The 21,617-nt window shown below is 42.7% G+C and overlaps 1 protein-coding gene across 5 annotated transcripts in view; it reads left to right on the top strand.

Moving 5' to 3' along the window:
- The window catches only part of CBLB (Cbl proto-oncogene B), a 209,382-nt gene that overhangs the window by 73,784 nt on the left and 113,981 nt on the right, over window positions 1-21,617 (top strand). Inside the window, exon 1 of one of the 5 annotated variants that reach the window (XM_045001841.1) lies at window positions 12,643-12,790. The exons of the other annotated variants lie outside the window; for them this stretch is intronic. The gene's annotated coding sequence lies outside the window, so the exon portion shown is untranslated. Of the gene's footprint in view, window positions 1-12,642; window positions 12,791-21,617 lie in introns of those variants that run through there. 5 annotated transcript variants of the gene reach the window in all.

Raw genomic sequence — 21,617 nt, 5'->3', positions numbered from 1 at the left:
TTAGAAACTGACTGCTGGATTTTACAGTATCTAGAGAGTTCATGTTTTTACTTTTAGCCTGAAGCACATGAATTGATGTCTGATACTTTCCCTGCTCTTGTTTGCCTTGGTAGCGAGAGCTAAAATGTTTTGGGCTTTTGACAGAAAATTCCGTCATTCTTCGTTTTAAGGTCCTGTTTCAGAGTAATTTGTGTTGATTGAGAGAGGTTAGCTAATACATCCAGGAGTCCATAATCACCACAAAGTGTTTACTTTTAAAAGGGAAGTATCACAGTAAAGTTTAATGCTGACCAAAAATGAAATAGTGTTTTACCGCATGGAAGTAAAAATTAGGTGCAACTCTTACAAATTGAATGCTTTTTTGATTTTTATTGAAAGAATTTTATTCCGGGTAACTTTTATGGCTTTTTTTAAAAATGATGATCATATTAGAGCATATCATTTTTAATAACTTCACATATTAGAATTAGCAATGGCTACAACTCAGAAGTTCCCAGTTAGTAACTCAGGATTTTTGTCTGCCCCTGACCCTCAGACGGCAACTTTTTCTCTCTATGGTTCTTGGGATTCTGTTTTCCCCAGGCAGCTTCCTTTCCCAGCAACTCCCAGCTACCCTATCCCTTACCATCATGCATCCCCTTGGTTTGCCCACTATACCTGTCACTTCGACTGTAAGTATCTTTTGGAGGAAGTAAAGCTGGGCAGTCCTCTTCCCTTAACGCTGCCCATTTCCCAGGTCTCAGATTACAGCATGTCAACTGGACCTTGCTGCAGCTATTGTGTTCAAACATGGCATACTTGTGTTTCTTCTGTAGAAATCTTCCTTGCTGGTTGCCCCATTCTACCACAGCCTTCTGAAACCCTGTTAGATTAGGGAGCTCTCATAAAACATTGAATGTTATGAGTGACATGTAGATTTTTGGGGTGAAAATTACAGGACAATTTGGCAACTTGTAGGAGAATTCTGTTGGCCATGCCATCATAAAATAACTTTTTAGCTGATGTAGCTTGAAGTTGTCGATGGCTATTGAGTTACCATTCTTGGTATGCTGTGTATGTAATGCTCACAGTGGAACCTGGAAGCAACATTTGTGATTTTAAAGATTTAAGTAAACTTCAACATCTGAAGGGACAGGAGAATGGTACAAGGTATATCTGTTCACTATAACAGGGTAGTAACAATCTGGCTGATTCAGATTGTTGTTTTGGTGGAGAGAGCTGTAACAAATATTATTCATTGAATGAGAGCCAGTTATATTCTTTCAGCAAAAATACACGATCATTCTGTGACCAAAACACAGTTCTTACCCTAAATATATCTTTTATTTAGTGCCTTTGCATGCAGTACTTGCATGCACAAGTCATAGCTTAGAGATGTAACCCATAGATTTTTGTTACTGAATTTAACACACACACTTCAGCCAAACCCCATAAAACGTAATGGGGAAAATGTTTGTTTAAATAACTGTAAGTGAATGATTTCAAGTGGATTTGATTATAATAAATAAATGTAGATCTGAACAATGGGAAATTACGTATATTCGATAGCTGTCTTATAACCTTTGACTCTAGAATGTAGGAGTGTGGCTTGCTGGACAGTTATTGAATTTCTATGAGTTACTTGACAATATTTTTTGCTCATTTGGACTCTTATGGTAAATGTAATGTATTCTAGACCTTGGGAAAAAGATGAAGCACTTCTATTACAGTACCATATGTGTGTAGATCATTGGCTGAGTTGTCTCCATGATGTGAAAGAGGCACAGAGGAATTTTGAAATAAAAATGGGTCTCTTGAAATGTAACAGTATGACTGTAAGTATTATTGAAAATTGTAGTATAGTGATGGTGCCAAAACAGAATCTCTGGTACTTAGACATAGGCCACTAGTACTCTTGTATATGTAAACATTGATTAAAAATAGAGTAAACATAAACCAGATTCCATGTAAATTGCCTCACAAACTACATCCACATGATGGGTTATATCATTACTATGTGTAACAAAACAGAATCGGTAGTAAAAGCTATTGAAAGGAGAATTACAGATATTTCTATAATTTTCAAATTGGTAGCTGCAAAACAAAAGTCCCTTGATGGAAGTAATTCTATATTAGTAGCAGCAGCAATTCTAAGTAAAATCAAAATCAAATTAATTTGATCTATTAAATCTCCTCTGTTGGGCTAAAGATAATCTATTCTGTAAGGTTTCAGAATGTTTCCACAGTTACTAGAACTCAGTCAGACACTGGGTGCAATTCAAGGGAGCAGGTGTTATACCACAAACATAGCACTTTTCCTCTTGAAAGCACAATACAAAACTTTGGTCTGGGTGAAAACAAAGTTTCTAGCTCTGGTGTAAGTATTTTTAAACTCTTCAAAAATATGTAGAAATCAAGAATGATGCAAAACACTTAGAATTCTAAGGGGCATAGATGGGGGAAGGGGATGTATTTGCTGTCTACTTACTGAACGTAGGTGCATGGGAAAAAAAAATCTACTAGACAGATGTCAATGTTTTAAGCACTGTGCATACCTCTGATCCTGATTGGGGCCTCCTGACACTACTGCAATACCATTTACTACTAATAGAGACTTACACCAGAACTTGGAGAAGTTCGGCTCCCGAGCCAATATTTGCAGCTCTGATCCATCTCTAGATCAAACCCCAGGGATATTCCCGTAATATTCTCTTCAGGCCAGACCCTTTATGTTGAACAACTGCAAATCCTGTTGACTTGAACTCAGTGGAAATTGTAACTGCAAACAACAGTGGGTTTATATATATATTTTTTTTTTAAGACCCGCTTTCCCAAATATATAGCATATTGTAGTAAGGACTTGTATAAAAGTAGATCTTTCAAAACTGAAGAGACTATCATGGATGGGAGTATTTTTCACCCAAGCCTTACTCAGAACCTTTATTGAGGTCAACCAGTGTATATGATCTGGGTAAAAACTATTATAATCAGGGGCGGCTCTAGCCATTTCGTTGCCCCAAGCACGGCGGCACGCCTCGGGGGGTGCTATGCCGGTTGCCAGTCCCGCAGACATGCCTACAGAGGGTCCACTGGTCCTGCGGCTCCGGTGGATCTCCCGCAGGCGTGCCTGCGGATGCTCCACCGAAGCCGCGGGACCAGCGGACCCTCCGCAGGCACATCTGCGGGAGGTCCACCGGAGTCGCCTGCCACCCTCACGGGGACCGGCAGAGTGCCCCCCGCGGCATGCCGCCCCAAGCACGCGCCTGTAGCCGCCCCTGATTATAATTGTTATTACACATTCTTTGTTAATAGAACATTAAGGTTACAAAATCAATTTCTCAAAAGTTAGGAGATGCTAGAGTTAAGATTGCCTGTGCAACCTTTATTTGCCCACCTTGTGCATGTGCATTATGATAGGGTTCAGTTGCATGATGTCATACAATTTTTTAACTCCAGGAGCCTGCCTCGTTTAGTGCCCAGGATTCAGGGTGCTCTAATTTTGAGCAACTGCTAGATTTTTTTCCCCCCTCTCGTTCAATGCGTGGGCCCTGGGCTTATTTACTACATGCTATTCAAACCCTGCTCTGAAGTTAATAATTAATTTTCTCATGGACATTTCTATGGTGCTTATGATTATAGTATCTGAGTGCCTCACAAACATTAATGAATTTATCTTCACAGTATCCCTGTGAAATGAGGGGGTTGTCTTATCCCGACTTTATAGACGGAGAACTGAGGCACAGAGCAATTGAGCTCAAAAGTTTTCATTAACTTTGGGCCCCCAGTTTGAGATGCCTATGACCTGACTTTTCAGAATACCTTGAATTATATAGTCCTTTATGTTCAGAGCACAGCCCCCATCAACTTCAGTTTCAGCTGTAAGTGGCCAGCACTTCTGCAAATCAGACCTCAGAATCTTTGGGCACCAAAAAAATGAGGAACACACAACTAATGACCACCTGTGAAAAGTTCTATGCCAGTATCACAAGGCATAGATAAGGAGGGAATTCAGCTCTCCAGAACAGCATTCAGCTACCTTAGCCATGAGATTTTCCTTTCTCTTCTTGAAATGCCCTGCCTCATTTACTGTACACCTTCCAGATTCTGCAACAAATGAGGCTGGAGTCCTAGGCCTGGTCTACACTAAGCGTTTAAACCGGTTTTAGGAGCGTAAAACCGATTTAACGCCACACCCGTCCACACTGAGAGGCCCTTTATATCGATATAAAGGGCTCTTTAAATCGGTTTCTGTACTCCTCCCTAACGAGAGGAGTAGCGCTAGTATCGGAATTACCATATCGGATTAGGGTTAGTGTGGCCGCAGATCGACGGTTGGTATCCCACAGTGCACCACTGACCGCTCTGGACAGCAATCTGAACTCGGATGCAGTGGCCAGGTAGACAGGAAAAGCCCCGCGAACTTTTGAATATTTCCTGTTTGCCCAGCGTGGAGCTCCGATCAGCACGTGTGGCGATGCAGTTAAAAATCAAAATAAAGAAAGAGCTCCAGCATGGACCATGCGGATGTGATCGCTGTAAGGGCAGGCAAATCTGTTCTATCAGCGCTCCGTTACAGAAGACGAAATTCAAAATCATTTTTAAAAAATCTCCAGACAGACGCCATAGCAGGAAGTCAGCGCACTGCTGCGTGACAAGCGTAACGGAAAGCCAAAGAATCAAATGGACGCTCATGGACTGGAGGACTCAAGCTATCCCACAGTTCCTGCAGTATCCGAAAAGCATTTGCATTCTTGGCTGAGCTCCAAATGCTTCTAGGGTCAAAAACAGTGTCCGCGGTGGGTCAGGGCATAGCTCGGCAATTTACGCACCCCCCCACCCAGCCCCAGAAGTGAAAGGGAAAACAATCCTCTCTTGACTCTTTTACATGTCACCCTATCTTTACTGAATGCTGCAGATAGACGCGATGCTGCAGCACTCAACACCAACATCCTTGCTCCCCCCCGCCATGGGTGGCTGATTGTACAATAAGACTGATATCCATCGTCGTCATCAGCCTATTGGCACATGGGGCAGTGCAAAAGGACTGGTAACCATGCCGACTAGCATCAGTTAGGTCAATCAAGGGTGCCTGCCCCTAATTTTTCCTGGTAGATGGTGCAATATGGCTGGTAACTGTCTTCATCATAGCAACAGGGGGCTGAGCTCCATCAGCCCCCACCCTTCATGTGTAAAGAAAAGATTCAATTGCCCCTGGACTAGCAGCGGGATGCTGGGCTCCTCTCCTACACACTGCTTAATGTCCTGTCTGGACTATCATAGCAGCTGGAGGCTGCCTTCCACTCATTTCTCACTAACAAGTCAGTGTGTCATCACACAAGTGGGGGGACAATGCTACGGTAGCCCAGGAAGGCTGGGGGAAGAACGGAATCAACAGGTGGGGTTGTTGCAGGAGCAACCCCCTGTGAATAGCATACAACTCATAATTTCTGCAGGATCTGACACAGAGCAGCTGTGCTCTCCGGTTCTATGATACAGTGGTTCTCTAGTACACTTGCCCATATTCTAGGCAGGACTGATTCTATTTTTAGATACCAAAAAGGAGGGATTGACTCAGGGAGTCATTCCCAATTTATGACAGCAGCAAATAGTGCAGTGCAAAAGGACTAGCAGCCATGATCATCTTATTACCAATTTATGGTATGGTAGATGGTACAGTATGGCTGGTAACCATCTCTGCTGTCATGCAAAAGCATGCTGCTGTGTAGCGCTGCTGAATCGCCTCTGTCAGCGGCATCTAGTACACATACGGTGACAGGCACAAAAGGCAAAACAGGCTCCATGATTGCCATGCGATGGCATCTGCCAGGGCAATCCAGGGAAAAAAGCCACGAAATGCTTGTCTGCCGTTGCTTTCCCAGAGGAAGGAGTGACTGACGACATTTACCCAGAACCACCCACGACAATGATTTTTGCCCCATCAGGCACTGGGATCTCAACCCGGAAATTCCAAGGGGCGGGGGAGGCTGTGGGAACTATGGGATATCTACGGAATAGCTACCCACAGTGCAACGCTCCAGAAATCGACGCTAACCTCGGACCGTGGGGCGCACACCACCGGTTTAATGTGTTTAGTGTGGCCGCGTGCACTCGATTTTATACATTGTTTTGCTAAACCGGTTTATGTAAATTCGGAATAATCCCGTAGTGTAGACGTACCCCTACAGAGAAAAGTCTCCTTCACAGCATTATCTCTGATTGATCTTGTGTGCCTGATCCATCGTACACATTGAATGAGGCAGGGATCTTGTTGCAAAAAATAGTATGTGATCATATAATTAAAGACTGTATCATAATACCTATGCACAAGGCAGTCCCAAATCCTTTTCAGATGTGACTCTCCTGTCCTTGTTCCCCACACCTGCTCCCACTCTCCTTGCTGTATTCCCAGTCCAAGTTGTTCTCCCCTCTGCCCTCAGCCCATTGTCATTAGATTTCTTGTTACAATCTTTTTTCCCTCCCTCCTGATCTGTGTTTTCTCTCCTCTCCATTTGAATCAAGTGGCATCTTTCTCTGTGCTGCAAGAGTGGTCACTGAGAACACCAGAGACAGGCTCCCTGCTCTCAGTTCCAGTGCCCAGCCCCACCCAGGCCTTGAGCAGCTGAGAGCCACCATTACTGGGAAAATCTGGCTTCAGCGCTGTAGCCCTGAGCTGGAACATGTTCAGTCACACTGTGGGGATGGAGCATGAATGGTCTAGTCAGCATTAGGAACTTTGAGACTTGAGCTTTCTCAGTCAGGAAGGAATCTTTGAAGGTCTCTACAGAGTGTGTGTGAACTGCAGTTTTTCAAGGGCTTCTAAATTTGACCAGATTTGAGCATATTGTGTCAGGGATGGCAAAAGGCACACCCCTGACACAAAGGCCACCGACTGCCAAACTTCAGGTCCTTGCTGCAAAGCTTAAATTCCTCCACCCTCCCTAACAAAGAACCTCCCCAGATTTTTTGTAAAATGATTCTTTCATTGATTCAAAAACTTCCATAGATTTTTAAGACTGGGAGGGACCATTGTGGTAATCTAGTTTGACTTTCTGTATAACACAGGTCTTGCAACATCCCCAAAGTAATTCCTAGAGCAGTGGTCCCCAGCCTTTTTGTGGCCAGTAGCACATTCATGTTTTCAGAAGTGTGGTGGGCACCAACAATTTTTCAAGGCTTATTTTGTATTTGTACATTAAATAATACAAAAAATCATATTTAATATTACATAATATATGAATCCATAAGATAACTAGGTAATTTTACATGTAAAAGGTATTAATTAAATTATTCGACAATTACTCTTTCACCTTACCATGTGAATTTGCTCTTTATCTACCTGTAAGAAAAATTGAGGAGTTTTTACAAAATAAATATCATAAACAGTTTTCATCTCATTTATTTTTACAAGTAAAACATTGTTGAACTGCTGGTCCAAATATATTTATTATTCTTACTTTAACATAGAATGAATCCTGCAGCCCTGGAGTTCTCTGTCCCCGAGAGGCGTGGGGCTGCGGTTTCTCTCCGGCTTAAGCCGCAGCCCCGTGCCTGCCGGGGACAGAGAACTGCGCCTGCAGCCCTGGAGAAGCTGGAGAGAAGCCGCAGCCTCGTGCCTGCCAGGGACAGAGAACACGGGCCGCGGCTTCTCTCCCCTGCTGGGCACTAGGCGGGCGCACATAAATGCCCCGGCGGGCACCATGGCGTCCGTGGGCACCGCGTTGGGGACCACTGTCCTAGAGTGTATTTTATAGAAAAATATCCAGTCTTGATTTAAAAACGGTCAGTAATGGATAATCAACCACAACCCTTCATAAATTGTTACAATGGCTAGTTACTCTCACCATTAAAATTTTACACCTTATTTCCAGTCTGAATTTGTCTAGCTTTCTGACATTGTTATACCTTTCTCTGCTAAATTGAAGAGCTCGTTCAGTGTTTGTCCCTGAAGAGTTACTTGTAGACTATAATCATGTCACCCCTTAATATTCTCTTTAAACTAAATAGCTTGGGCTTCTTGAATCGGTCACTGTAAGGCATACTTTCTAACCCTTTAATCATTGTTTTTGCATCTTCTCTGAATCCTCTCCCATTTATCAACATCCTTTTTGAATTGTGGACACCAGAACTGGATACTATTCCAGCAGCAGTCGCACCAGTGCCAAATACAGAGGTGAAAAAACCTCTTTACTCCTACTTGAGATTCCTCTGGTCATGCATCCCAGAATCACATTAGCTCTTTTGGCCACAGCAGCACACTGGGAGCCACCCCCTCAAATCTTTTTCAGTCACTGCTTCCTAGGAAAGAGCCCCAATCCTGTAAGTATAGCCTACAATCTTTGTTCCCAGATATATGCATTTACATTTAGCTATATTAAAATGCATGTTGTTTCCTTATGTCCAGTTTACCAAGTGATTTAGATCACTCTAAATCAGTGACCTGTTCTCCATTATTCATCACTCCCCCAATTTTTGTCATTTGTGAACTTTCAGTGCTTTTGTTTTCTTCCAGGTCATTGATAAAGTTTAAATAGTATAGACGAAGAACTGCTCCCTGTGGGACCCCTCTGGAAACAGACCTCATCAGTGACTGTTCCCCACTTACATGATCAGTTAACCAATTTTTAATCCATTTCATGTGTGCCATGTTAATTTTATATCAGTCTAGTTTTTAGCACCAAGTCAAAACATCTAGCAGAAGTCTATTATATGAATGCTATTACTATTATAAAAAAAATCAAGTTAGTTTGACAGAATCTAGTTTCCATAAACCCATGTTGATTTGCTTTAATTACATGACCCTCCTTTTGTTAATTATTTATCAAGTCCCATATCAGCTGCTCCATTATCTTGCCTGTGACCCATTTCAGGCTTATGGTTCTATAATTGCTTGGGTCATCCTGTTTACCCTTTTTACAAATTGGCACATTAGCTTTCTTTCAGTCTTCTGGAACTTCCCTGTGCTCCAAGACTTACTGAAAATCAGCATTAATGGTCCAGCAAGGTCCTCAGTGAGCTCCTTTACCTTTGCTGCATTCTTGGAAATGACTTAACCATTTTGGTTTAAATTTTGCCCCAAAAATTTACTAAGGGAGACACCTGGCCTGTAACATTTTTGAGCAGCTAATCTGACAAAATTATAAGCAACTGGTTCTGCCAGCCCTGACTATAATATATTGGTAGCATGTATTATTTGTAGCTCCCCAGTCAAGATCAGGGCACCATTGGGCGAGGCACTTACTGTAAAAACACATAGGTAGACGTCGTCTCTGCTACGTCAACATAATTCACTTCAGCAATGCTGTTTGAAAGGTTTTATATTGTGTTTAGTGAAGTACAGCTCTCTTGTGAGCTGACAGCATGTTAGGGAAATCATCTTTTTTTTGTTGGTCATAATTGTAAATAAACATATTTAAAGCCCACTGAAAACAACATGACTGTCACATCTCTACATATTCATTATTTATTTCAATTAATATATAAATAGAAAGCACCTATCCTAATTTTCATGCACTTCGGACAAACTTCAGAACTGTTTATAGATACATCATTTGGCCTATAACATAAATCACTATTAAATTAATGCATTCAGATCTTAGTATTCATTTTAAAGGCTGTCTAGAGAAGTGCCAAAGGAGCAGAAAGAGTGATTCTAAGCAACTGTTCATGAGTAGAAGGGTGTAATAATGGTTGATGGGTGAATAGAACTAGACAAATTAACATCCACCATGCTTTGCTTCTAGACACATCAGCTTTAGTTACATTAAATCATGTTTTTTCTGCAGACAATTTAATAGCTCAATTAAGAGCTACTGTGGTAAAATCAATAAATATGTTAGTGCTTAGTTTGTTGTTACCGATAATGTAATGAGATTAACTGTTTACAGAGTATTTAGATTTGTAAATATTAAACCATTTATTTAGTCAGTATGAATTAGTGGATTTGAGTTTGGCTGTCTTCTCTCTTCCCCCATTTTAACTAAGATGTTAATTTTGGCTGATCATCAACTGTTGTCTTTGTAAACTGTTACTTACCTAACATACTGACTTACTAAGTGTACTAAAGTAAGTCTTTGGGACTTGTTCAACATGACTGTCTGGTATCTCTTCAGCTATATGGGGAATGGAGGTGTATGTGGGGTGTGTGTGTGTGTGCATATGTATGTGGGGTGTGTGTATGTGTGTGTATATATATATATAATATATGTGTGTGTGTGTGTGTACTCACATTAAAGCTACAGCACATCATGGCACTGTTTATTTTCCTCACCTTACTCCATCATTGTTTCTTAGTGTGACCTGAGAGATGAGCACACACTTTGGTTTCCATAGACATTCAGTGTTTGTCTTCTTTACGCTATTGATATGGGTTTGAAGACTAATCAGGTTTTATTGATGTGTATGCTTAACATTACACCGAACTAAGGCTGCTAACCAGTATCACATAGAACATCAGATAGGTATGACACGTTTTATGGGCTGGATTTAAACTGGAGACTTAAAGGTGCATTACCTAGTACATGAGCTATGAAGTCTGCCCACAAAATCAATTTTAGTCAACACTTCATATTTATTTCCATGGCTAGTGCTCTCTAGATTTTTTTTTGTTAGCTTGATGCTGAACTCTGTATAAGCTTACAGAGTTTATGGCCACTTGTGGGAACATGATTCAGGTTTTTGGATAATAGCACAAAACTGATCTTATTTTAAAAATCCAATTCCTCTGAATTAGCTATTCTATTTTGTAAGGACTAAGTTTAACTTTGGTTACGGTTCTTTCTTTGCGAGAATAGTGATTACATGTTTTTCATCCCATGGATAGTCTTGTGGTATAGTGGCAATGAGACCTATTCACATAAATATATAAGGCACTGCCTCAACAACCTCAATTTTTGTACTGGGGGAGCTGTGTAATGTTTACTCTCTGGGTAACCAGCTTTTTGGCTTGTGGGCTGCACAGCTTCAGACTTCAGGAGAACCTTTAGTGCTTATTGTTAACAAAGGTCAGCTTATTTTGGGTATGGAGTGGCTGCTTTTGAGCCACCCCAAGTATAGTCCACTGATAAAAGACCTGATTGGCAACTAGACAGTTACATACCACAGCAGTTTCTAACTGAAGAAGAGGAGACGGGGAAGAGCTGCTAAGGAAAGAAGCAGTACTCTAGAAGTAGTACTTGTGGTCTAAGAGTTTCCAATGGCAAGGATTTTCATTCTTTGCCTACCTTGTTTCTTTCTTTTTGGCTTTCTCTTTTCATCATTCCTCCTATAGAAACAAGAAAAGGGAAGGAACACCAATAGGGGAGGCTTTAAAGCGGTTTTTAAATTGAGGGGAAGAATGAAGGTGTGAGGTAACACTGGTGAGCAACTTCTTTTGTTTCAGCAATCCCCCGCCCCCTTAGGAAACTTCCAGTTCTTCAAGCACTGAGATTGTATGATGCTCGTTCAGCACTTGGCAGAAAAGGACTGGCTAAGCATTTACCCAGAGGATAAATGTATGAGTAAGTTCTTTCCTGTTATTGGCAAACTCAACTTTTCCAGGATTCATGAAAAAAGTGGTAATTACTTGTGTATAAATGACTGGTTATGCATATATGAGATGATACAATACAATTTACATTTACGCAGTGCTTTTCATTCAAAGTCCTCAGTGTATTTATTTGTTTGTTAAACCTCACAGTACCCGAGGGAAGGAGGTATTCTCATTTCCACTTTACAGGTGGATAAACTGAGGCAGAGAGTTTAAGTGACTTTCCCATGGTGTTTTGGCAGAACTAGTGATTAGCGCCCCAATTATTCTGACTCCCAGACCCATATTTCAGACACCGGACCATGCTCCCTCCATTCCCATGCTTTTAAAAGTGATTTCTACACATATCTCAGAGTTGAACTGACCCCCAGAGGCTAGAAACAATTTTCTCTCACAGGGCATACTCGCAACAATCTTCAGTTGTTTTTACTTCCCTCAATGCATTAAGTAGGGATAATTTGTTAACATTAGATGGTTGTATCCCACGCAACCAATCATCTACAGTTACATGGAATGGGACACTGGTCCACTCTTGGTTTTGTCCCCTGTTGTCCCCCCACACACACCCGTTTTCTGTCTATAAGACAAGAAGAAAGTTCTAGGGGAGTAGGAGAAAGGAATGAGGCTGGGGCCAGAGTGGCATCAGGTTGCAGAAAGTGAAATGTTACTGGCTAGTATCACATACGTTGGCAGCCCCATTATGTATATCTTCTGACATTCGTCCTAGGTAATTTATGGATAAACTCTAGTGCAGTCCTGATCATGGCATTTCTTACAGCATTGGCAGTTGATGACTGACAGCCTGGCACTCATGTCAGAAGGAGACTGTATTTCATTCTTTGCAGGAGGAAAGCTGTCAGGTATTGAAGAAATGTGTTAATTTGGGGTTGAAGGGGAAGGAAGAGATACTCAGCATTTATAGAAGAGGCACAGTTAGTTTTATTGGCATGTCTGTGGTTCTAACCACCATGGTAACAGAACATCTAAAAATACTATATTAATGAAGAGAGACAAGGTGGGTGAGGTAATATCTTTTATTTGACTAGCTTCTGTTGGTGAAAGACAAGCTTTCAAGCTTAAAAGCTTAAGTCTCTCAATGATTTTGCGAGATAAGGAAGTGTTATCTCCTCTTTACAGATTGGGAAACTGAGGAACAAAGGCTGTGACATACATGGTCACACAGGGATGGAGCCAGGGAGAGAGAACCCAAGCCTTCCTGACTCCAAGGCCTGTTCCCTAAACCCAAGACCATCCTTCCTCCCTTACTATTGCTGAGTGCAATATCCTGTGAGTCTTACTGTATCCGGAACACGTGGATCTGAAATGTTTATTTTAAATATAACTGATCATGGGAAAATGAACTTTGTGTGTGCTTTGGATTTTAAAGCTTTATCAACTTGCTTTTTATATTTTAGAGTTTAAAAAAAACATCAGTTCACCTTATGAATGTTCTCCAAACTTGCTTCTAAATTCATAAACACTTATGACTTGCAGGTTTCCAAGTTAACAGAGCTTCCTTAGTGTATGTATATATTCCAAATAAAAATATTATACAGTGGCTTATTTTTTCTTTAATAGTAGATTGAACTACTTTTGTTTTAGACATGATTTACAAAAGAGTGTTTGCTGATTTAGTCTTGATATAAAGACATTTTAGATCTAATAGACTTCACTCTGGTGCTTTCCTTATGAAAGAGGGATTGTGTTGCATTTTTTGAACTTGAAAACCTGGCAGCATGAGTGATCACATAACTTACTGTGGCAGATTGCTGCCAAACAAATATGTATTCTTGTGCAAAGATAAAAAATCATTTATTAAATGCATCAAAGGAAGCAACCTCATAGTAATCTAATTTTCGGCATGATGTAACTGCACAATTAAACAGTCTGTCATTCATGTTATACCTCTCTTAGAGAATCTGACTTCTCTTGCACATGGTTAGAGATTTCTAGGACTATGTAGACATTTATTGCAATACGAGAAGCAGAGCAGTTACTTTAATCAAGAGGCAACTGGTCGCATACAATAAAAGCTGTCTGCATAGAATGGACTCTAAAGAAAATAATAGGCAGGCAGATGTGTGTTTATTTGCATACATTTAAGTACAGTTTATCAATGTGTCTTTGTAATAAAAATTGTCTGATTTATTTTATGGGCCATTCAGTGACTACAAAGATGGAGGAAGACATGGGGACCTCTGTTTCGCTTTGTATATTTAGGTACATAATGGTCTTATCTAATGACTATGATGATGAGTGTATTCTCTGGGGCTTTTTGATCTGTAGATCTCAGAGTGTTTATCATTATTCCCACTTCAGAGACTGGGAAACAGAGGCACAAAAGTGTACTAGTTTATCAAACATACAGCAGATCAGTGGCAGGACCAGGAATGGAACCCAGGTCTTCCAACTCCAAGTCTACTGCCGTGTCAGCCGGACTGCACTGCCTCCCATAAAATAAAATTTGCTTTCATGTGCAGCATGAAATGTTGGCACAGCCAAGTTTTTAATGTTGTTCCATGCCAAGCATGCTTAAATTTCCTATTTTATAGAGACTGAGGGGTAGAACTTCTCTTTAAAAATCTTTATTACTTGCTAGTGCCACTCTAGCTATTACGGTTGACATACCATAATATTTTCTTTATTAAGCCCCATTTTCAGATGATTATAATAGAGTGATGAAAATTCCTTCTGGGCTGAAGTGTATGAATCTCAGATGGCTTTGTTTTAGAAAACTGCTTCTGACAAGCAATTGCTTCATAATGTAGGCTAATTGCTTTGAACATTTATATACTCTTACAGTTAGAAATAAAAAAATATAGTCTCTGGAGAAGATCCTCAATTGGTGCAAGTCAGCAGAGCTCCATTGACCATCGTGCACATCCCTTGACTGCGCTGGAACGCTACCAACTGAAAATTTGACCCTCCATAGATTATCTATTAGATACCTATACCGCTACCTCGATATAACGCCACCCGATATAACATGAATTTGGATATAACGCGGTAAAGCAGTGCTCTGGGGGCGGGGGGCTGCGCACTGCGGTGGATCAAAGCAAGCTTGATATAACGCGGTTTCACCTATAACGTGGTAAGATTTTTTGGCTCCCAAGGACAGCGTTATATCAAGGTAGAGGTGTATATGTTCAATGTGAACAAAATACAGCCTTTACTGCAGCATACAGGGTTTTTGTCAAAACACGTTTCCAGAATGCTCATTGACTCTGTGTCAATGCTTTAGGACTCTATCTCTGCGTAGAAGTTGAAGATATTGAGTGGGTTCAGGTGGGCTGTGGAAACTCAGCCTGAACGGGGAATGGAAAAGTCTAATTGCCTATGCGTTGGAGATCAGGCTGACCCAGCAGAGGAGTACTTGCATCTACAGTAGGTGTTGGGCAGGTGGCAGATGGATATGGGGGAGGAGTGAGTCATGCAGCCTATAAAATGCAGACTATATACAGTTAATTAGTGGCAAGATATTCCCAAGTATTACCACAGAGTAACTTTTCTGGTATAAGATGACTGAAATTTGTACTTCTGATTTCAATGTGGCAATCCAGAAAAAAGGATCTGATCCCTTCCTGCATCATGGCTTCCTCTATTCTGCCATGGATTACTTGGTCTACACCTAAAACTTAGCTTGACCTGGCAACGTCATGGAGGGCTGTGAGAAATCTTACCCTGTGCAATATAGTTAGGTCAACCTCACCCCCAGCGTAGACACAGCTAGGTCAAAAGAAGAACTCTTCCATTGACCTTGCTACTGTCTCTCCAGGGGGTGGATTTACTGGAGTGATGGAAAACCCCTCTGTCGCTGTCGTAAGTGTATGCTACAGGGCTACAGCAGTGTGGGTGGAGTGCAGCAGCTGTGCCAGTGTAGTGCTTGTAGAATAGGCATACCGGCATGTGCTCACTTGCACCGTGCCTTCTGTGAAGTACAATATGGGATTCCTATATGAATTTGGGACTTTGGAAAGAAGGGCTGTCTGGATCTATAGAGAACTTAAAAACCCAAGTGTTATCTTCTACACCAGTTCATTATTAAAATAGTTCAATATTTGGGCCCTTAGCATTTGAGCACCTCACAGTCATTAATAGAACTCTTCTCAACACTCCTGTGCGGTAGGGAGGTATTAAAAATGAAGTGATTTGTCCAGTGTCATATAGGACATTGGTGGCTGAGGTGGGAAATGAAAATAGGTCTTTGGAATCTGTCCAGTCCCCTAGCCACTAGACTATCTTCCTTACACTATGGTTTATTAGCCCTAATTAATGCAGGGGAACTGCAGTCATGTATTATAATGAACTGTGCTCTGTTTATAAGATGACAGTTCACTTTTCTAGCCATCACCACAACTTCAGTTCCTGAAAGAAGAAAAGACATTCACATACAGGGTGAAATTCACTGCACTCAAAAGCAGGGATATTTAGGCTCTATACAAGTGGAGTGTGGGACAGTTCGGGAGAGGAAGTTAACACCTCCAAGCCAGTACCAGGGCGCCCGTATGCTTAAATAGTAGCTGTAGACTCTGCAAGCCAGTTACTTCTGGAGCCACATAAATGTGGTTTGAAGCCTCTTTTCTGGTCTTCACTTAGTACTATACCAGTGTGGCTTCTTGGCTGTCATGGGATTGCGCAGCCAGCATTCAGGGAGTGCGCAGCCACATCGGTAGAGCAACTCCACAGGGAGATCCTATGTGTAGCTCCTCTGTGGGGGGATGAGGGTGGTAACAGAAAACAAGAAGCACTAAAGTCCTACTTCCATGCACCACCCTTAGACAACACAGTACACCCCATATCAGTTTTAGCTTCTTATCCTTCAAATATAAACACCAAAGGCAAGATTCTGGCCACCTGATCCATCTGCTGAGGGCTGCATTGGTGGTATAAGGCAGGCAGAAAGCCATCTTATTCAGCTGTTCCTCTAGCATAGAGGAATCCTCAGATGATGTAGAATCTGTATACTTGGCTTTGTGTGGTGCCTCTTTCCTTCTGGCCACAACATAGGGGGCATATTGGGAGCATAGTGGCGAAGTAATGGCTGGAGTTCTGCCACACTCTGGCAATCCCCTGCTGTAGTAGAGCCTATTAGGGGGCCTGTGCAGCTGAGCATGATTTAGAGCCGCCCCAAGGTTAGGGAAAAGCGATGGTTGATGCAGAGACCTTTCTGCCTTGCCACTCTTAGCTGTGCTGACCACAGCAGAGACGCTAGCTCTGCAGTTGATAGTAAGCCTTTGCAGGGTTGTTCCTTAATTGGTACACATTTCTTGTGTAGTATTTCAGGTTTGTTTTCCCTTCATTATTCAAGTTGGTTAAATTATTAGAAGGGAATTGACGTTGGTTTGCATTTATCTGTATAAACAAGAATGAGATTAGTTTGCCTTTTTTTAATATAAGAGAATTCATACCAGATTTTAAGTGAGGCATCTTACATTTATAACCCTTATGGTGCTGTCACTTTGGGGGAAATGTTATATAACCTGAAAAGTTATTAACGAAAACATTGTTAAAGTGAATTACAACCTCTGTTGTGTTTGGATCCATAAAAACATCACTCTAATTTTGGTATAAGATTACTAGTCCTTTATCATGCAGTGATGGTGACAATGTATTGCTTTCTTTCATATGATGTATTTGTTGATGTATGTCTTAGATAATTTTACCCGCTAATGTTACTGTTTTCTCTCTCATTCCAATACCCTGACCACAAGTTTTTATTTAGAATCATAGAATCATAGGATTAGCAGGGACCTCGAGGTCTTCTAGTCTGGTTCCCTGCATTCAAGGCAGGACTAAGGGTACGTCTACACTACGGGACTATTCCGAATTTGCATAAACCGGTTTTGTAAAACAGATTTTATAAAATCGAGTGCGCGCGGCCACACTAAACACATTAAATCGGTGGTGTGCGTCCACAGGCCGAGGCTAGCGTCGATTTCTGGAGCGTTGCACTGTGGGTAGCTATTCCGTAGCTATCCCATAGTTCCCGCAGCCTCCCCCGCCCCTTGGCATTTCCGGGTTGAGATCCCAGTGCCTGATGGGGCAAAAATCATTGTCGCGGGTGGTTCTGGGTAAATGTCGTCAGTCACTCCTTCCTCTGGGAAAGCAACGGCAGACAAGCATTTCGCGCCTTTTTTCCCTGGATTGCCCTGGCAGATGCCATAGCATGGCAATCATGGAGCCTGTTTTGCCTTTTGTGCCTGTCACCGTATGTGTACTAGATGCCGCTGACAGAGGCGATTCAGCAGCGCTACACAGCAGCATGCTTTTGCTTTTGCATGACAGCAGAGATGGTTATCAGCCATACTGCACCATCTACCAATCCATAAATTGGTAATAAGATGATCATGGCTACCAGTCCTTTTGCACTGTTCCATTTGCTGCTGTCATAAGTGCCCTGGCTGCTCTTAGCCAGGGGCGCAAAAGCCAAAATTGGGAATGACTCCCTGAGTCAATTCCTCCTTTTTGGTATCTAAAAATAGAATCAGTCCTGCCTAGAATATGGGCAAGTGTACTAGAGAACCACTGTATCAGAGAACCAGAGAGCACAGCTGCTCTGTGTCAGATCCTGCAGAAATTATGAGCTGTATGCTATTCACAGGGGGTGCTCCTGCAACAACCCCACCTGTTCATTTCATTCTTCCCCCAGCCTTCATGGGCTACTGTAGCATTGTCCCCCCACTTGTGTGATGAAGTAATAAAGAATGCAGGAATAAGACACAGTGACTTGTTAGTGAAGGCAGCCTCCAGCTGCTATGATAGTCCAGACAGGACAGTAAGGAGTGCATCCCTCTGCTAGTTCAGGGGCACTTGAATCTTTTCTTTACACATGAAGGGTGGGGGCTGATGGAGCTCAGCCCCCTGTTGCTATGACGATGATGGATATCAGCCATACTGCACCATCTACCAGGAAAAATTAGGACCAGGCACCCTTGATCGACCTGACAGATGCTAGTACGCATGGTTACCAGTCCTTTTGCACTGCCCCATGTGCCAATAGGCTGATGATGACGATGGGTATCAATCTTATTGTACCATCAGCCACCCATGGCGGGGGGAGCAAGGATGTTGGTGTTGAGTGCTGCACCATCCCGTCTATCTGCAGCATTCAGTAAAGATAGGGTGACATGTAAGAGTCAAGAGAGGATTGTTTTCCCTTTCACTTCTGGGGGTGGGTGGGGGGGTGCGTAAATTGCCTAGCTATGCCCTGACCCACCGCGGACACTGTTTTTGACCCTAGAAGCATTTGGCGCTCAGCCAAGAATGCAAATGCTTTTCAGAGACTGCAGGAACTGTGGGATAGCTTGAGTCCTCCAGTCCATGAGCGTCCATTTGATTCTTTGGCTTTCCGTTACGCTTGCCACGCTGCAGTGCGCTGAGTCCCTGCTATGGCGTCTGTCTGGAGATATTTAAAAAATGATTTTGAATTTCGTCTTCTGTAACGGAGCGCTGATAGAACAGATTTGCCTGCCCTTACAGCGAGCACGTCCGCATCGTCCATGCTGGAGCTCTTTCTTTATTTTGATTTTTAACTGCATCACCACCCATGCTGATCGGAGCTCCACGCTGGGCAAACAGGAAATATTCAAAAGTTCGTGGGGCTTTTCCTGTCTACCTGGCCACTGCATCCGAGTTCAGATTGCTGTCCAGAGCGGTCAGTGGTGCACTGTGGGATACCGCCCGGAGGCCAATACCGTCGATCAGCGGCCACACTAACCCTAATCCGATATGGTAATACCGATACTAGCGCTACTCCTCTCGTTAGGGAGGAGTACAGAAACCGGTTTAAAGAGCCATTAAAATCGATATAAGGTGCCTCCTAGTGTGGACGGTTGTGGCGTTAAATCGGTTTTACACTCCTAAAACCGGTTTAAACGCGTAGTGTAGACCAGGCTTAAGTATTCTCTAGACCATCCCTGAGAGGTGTTTGTCCAACCTGTTCTTAAAAACCTCCAGTGATGGATACTTCACAACGTCCCTAGACAAATTATTCCATTACCTAACTACCCTGACAGTTACGAAGTTTTTCCTAATTGTCCAACCTAAACTGAACTTGCTGCAATTTAAGCCCATTGCTTCTTGTCCTATCCTTGTCCTTCTCCCTCCTCCTTGTAACAACCTTTTATGCACTTGAAAACTGTTATGTCCCCCTGTCAAGGCTGATTCCCCACTCTGACACTTTGAGTGCAGAAGGTGGGGACCCGCAAGGACTCTAAAAATTAATACTGGCCACTCTTGGCTTGTATTAAACTCCCAAGGTTACAGCTTTTCTCTGACCTTGGATTGGTAGATGCTGCCACCCCACAAGTGCAAACCCAGGAAGGTGCACTTGAGAATTCCTTCCTGTGGGGTACCCTCAAGCCCTTTCACCCCTCCTCTGGGGAAGAGCTGAGACGAAAAACAAAGGAAATCAGCTGTTGCCACCAGCTAATTAAACACATGCACAAATGTCTTAGGACACACAAATCCAATTCTGTTCTTTAAAAAGGTAAATTTTATTAATAAACAAAAAAAAGAACATTCATCTGGGATTTAGGCTTTTGCTAGATTTAAAAAAAAACCAATTACAAGGATTAAGCATCAAGAACAGCTCTCTTGAGGTCCAGCTTAAAGGTTACAAGCAAAACAAAAGCACCTGGGCTTAGCACAGAGGAATCCACAAGCCATAAAGAAATAAAAGGGATATAAACCTAATCACGCCTTCCTAGACATTTCCTGATGTATTTACATATCTGGAATTTTAGATGAGCAGTTTCTATGATACTGATGATTTTTCACACCTGGCCCAAGCTTGCTCCCTGTCTGCCTCTCCCTGAGAACAACAGACAGACAAAAGAGGAGTCTTTGTTTGAATTTTAAAAAGTTCTAGCCTTCCCATTGGCTCTTTTGGCCAGGTGCCTACTCACTTCCTTTTACCTATGCATAGCAGTGAGACTTTTTAACCCTTTACAGGTAGAGCAATTAGAGAACAGCTACTAAGAGGGATTTTTATAGCTGCTGGCTGGGGGTTCAGAAGAGGGAGCTCCCCCCCTTTCATTTATATCACACCGCCTCAGTCTTCTCTTCTCCAGACTAAACAAACCCAATTTTTTCAATCTTCCCTCATACGTTATGTTTTCTAGACCTTTTAATTGTTTTTGTCCTCCCCCCCACTCCACCCCCCTGGACTTTCTCCAGTTTGTCCACATCTTTCCTGAAATGTGGCACCCAGAACTGGACACACTACTCCAGTTGAGGCCTAATTAGCATGGCCTAAACCAATGGTCTCCAACCTTTTTATGCCCAAGATCACTGTTTGAATTTAAAGGCAATCCAGGATCTACCCCATCCCTTCCCCAAAGCCCCGCCCCATTCACTCCACCCCCTCCCTCTGTCACTCACTCTCCTCCACCCTCACTCACTTTCACTGGGCTGGGGCAAGGGTTCAGGGTGCAGGAGGCGGTTCGGGGTGCTGGCCCCAGGAGGAGGTTTGGTGTGTGGGCTCCCACCTGGTGGCACTTACCTCAGGCGGCTCCCGGTAGACGGCACAGCGGGGCTTAGATAGGCTCCCTTCCAGCCCCTGCTCCATGCCACTCCTGGAAGGAGCCAACGCTCCTCTGTGGCCCCTGGTGGGGGTCATGTGGCTCCATCCGCTGCCTCTCTCTACTGGCACCACCCCCACAGCTTTCATTGGCCACAGTTCCCTGGTCCTGGCCAATAGGAACTGCGGCGGTGGTGCTTGCAGGCAGGAGCTGTGTGCGGAGACCCCTTCCCCCCCACCCTGGGGCCGTGGGGGTGTGCTGGCTGTTTCTGGGAGCAGCATGGGATCAGAGCACACAGGAAGCCTGCCTTAGCTTAGGCCAGTGGTCACCAACCAGTCGATCGGGATCGACTGGTTGATCCTGGAGACTCTCCTAGTCAATCGTGATTTCCGGTGGTGCATTGGGGCTACCGCTATCTACTATAGATTCTTCTGTAAAATATGTATTAAGTACCTGTTGCACTAATTGTGCTTCAAAAGTTTGTTTTATGAAATGGGAACTCAGTGACTTAGCCACTGATTAATAATAATGATCTGTAAGTCTATTTTAAAAATACCACTTAAACTGAGAACTCAGCAACTGTAAGTAATTCA

The sequence above is a fragment of the Mauremys mutica genome, chromosome 1 (assembly GCF_020497125.1).
Source record: "Mauremys mutica isolate MM-2020 ecotype Southern chromosome 1, ASM2049712v1, whole genome shotgun sequence".
Classification (NCBI taxonomy): domain Eukaryota; kingdom Metazoa; phylum Chordata; order Testudines; family Geoemydidae; genus Mauremys; species Mauremys mutica.
Note: the sequence above shows the minus strand (reverse complement) of the source record. Positions and strands in the feature narration are given on the sequence as shown.